Source organism: Hakea prostrata, chromosome 3, assembly GCF_041222555.1.
Source record: "Hakea prostrata isolate BN-2017 chromosome 3, UWA_Hpros_2, whole genome shotgun sequence".
Taxonomy (NCBI): domain Eukaryota; kingdom Viridiplantae; phylum Streptophyta; class Magnoliopsida; order Proteales; family Proteaceae; genus Hakea; species Hakea prostrata.
The window spans coordinates 72367716-72370043 of NC_142602.1; positions in this window are offsets into that span (position 1 = coordinate 72367716).

Here is a 2328-nt window from a genome sequence, read left to right on the forward strand (position 1 = left end):
TCAGATCAACCAAGATCAACCAAGATGAAGTTAGCATTGACATTAAAGAAAGCTTCATCGACAACTACCAAATCAGGATCCTTTCCCCGTAAAGGATAAACAGTTGCACCCGCTTAAGACTTAACATAGATAGCTTAATTCTCTGCATATAAATATTATAGTGGATGGGGAAAGCTTATTAGTTATATATATATATATTAGATTTTGTTTTCTTTCTCATGATTCATTCTCATCATCTTCTTTGGGTTCATCTGAACTTCATACTTACATATAAAGAGAAACCCAGATGCTTGACAGTGTTTTTAGTTTGTAAATGCCTTCTCTCTCAGTATGGAAGAATTGAAGTTGCATGTTGGCTTTTTATTTTTTATTTTTTAACTGTCTTTTCATTTTCTGCTCTTCATCGTTCTCTTTTGTGAACAAAGAAGTTTCAAAGCTTCCACGAACCAGAAGAAGAGCCCCGGCCCTTGAAAGAAATGGTGAAGTAGGCAAGAGTGGGAGAAAACAATTAAATACTTGTAATCAGCCAAATATGAATTCAATCCTCCATTATCACTAACCAAGGTTGAACATTCCACTCTAGGAGAGAGAATCTTGCGCTGGATGGAGAAGACGGAGAAAAATGGAGAGACTTGGCCGACTATGGAGAAGACAGAGGGACTAGCATTTTTTTCTTTGAAAAAAAGAAACTTATTAAAAAGAAAAAGAAAAAAATTAAAACAAATAAATTGGAAAAAGGGCATTTTCGTCATCAAAATTATTAAATTAACAGTTTCTGTTAAACTTGTCTTTATTTAATCATTTCATGAAACCACAGGGGAGTTAAACTTGTCTTTATTTAATCATTTCATGAAACCACAGGGGAGCCATATGCAAAAGGAAACTTAAATTGGACTAAAAGTGACCTGGACCAAACCTCAAGGAGTCCAGATGAAAATTACCCAAAAAAAATCATGGAGGGAAGAATAGAATATAGGAAAATATTTTCTTAATATATTTTTAATTTTTTTTAAGGATAACCCTATAATAGGGATTTTCTGGTTTGTAACATGATAGTAACTATTTATGGTCTCTAGATAAAAAGTTAGATTGGGTTTTTCTTTCTTTTCTTTGGTGATTTTAATTTGTGATATCCATGAAATTAGTGTGAAAATTCTCTTTATTCATTTGATTTGCAATCCTTTTTTTTTTTTTAGTAATTTACAATTTGTGATTCTCCAAAAATTCTCATTTATTTGATTTGATTTTGTAAGTTGTAAATTTTTTTAAAAAAGAAAAATATAAAAGGTATCAAGAATTCAATGGAAAAATAATAATAAAAAGCCTAATGCAAAAAATATGTGATATGGGTGCCACGAAAAGAGAAACCATATGTAGGGGATTTTAATGAGGATTTATAAATTAAGAATCTTAATAAAATTTTACTTCTTTATTTTCAAAATCATTCAAACCATCTTTTCTTCTAAAAACCATAAACTTTCTTGAACTCTTAATTTTCTACCCTCATCCTCTCAATTAGTTAGTTTGCTAAATCTTTTAAATATAAATAGAAAGGAAGGAGGGTTCAAATTTAGGAGAAGATTTTATTTTTGTTCTTATTTAATTTGATTTGGTTGACATCCGCTGGAAAATTTTCTTTTCTGATTTAAAAACTTTTAAAATGGAAAAGTTTGGAATGATTTTATTCAACTTTTAATTTCTAAGTTGTGATTTATAATTTCTATACAATCCATTAGGTTTCTTTTTTAAATTAAATTTTACAAATTTTATAAAATCAAAATACCATTTATGATGTTTATAAAGAGGAAAACTTAGAGGGACTTTCTCTTTTGGCTTTCATAATTCCTAACTTGTGATTTGTAGTTTATTCAAAATTCATTGAAAAAATTCTCTTTTCTATTTCAATTTTATAAATTTGAAAAGAAAAAAAAAAGTACAAAGGGTACCAACAATTTATGAGACAAAAGAAGAAAATAATAAAAAGACTAATACAAAAATATGTCATTTAAATAAAAACAAAAGATACAATAGTTAAGAAAAAGATTTGCTATCAAAGAGGAGTATATACTTTTATATAATAGTATGATTTCTATAAAATTCATTGGTTTCCTTTTTAGATTAGATTTTACAAATTTTATAAAATCAAAATACCATTTATGATGTTTATAAAGAGCAAAGCTTAGAGGACTTTCTTTTTTGGCTTTCTTAATTCCTAACTTGTGATTTGTAGTTTATTCAAAATTCATTAGAAACTTTTTCTTTTTTATTTCAAATTTTGAAGGTCGAAAAGAAGAAAAAAGTACAAAGGGTACCAATAATTTGTGAAAA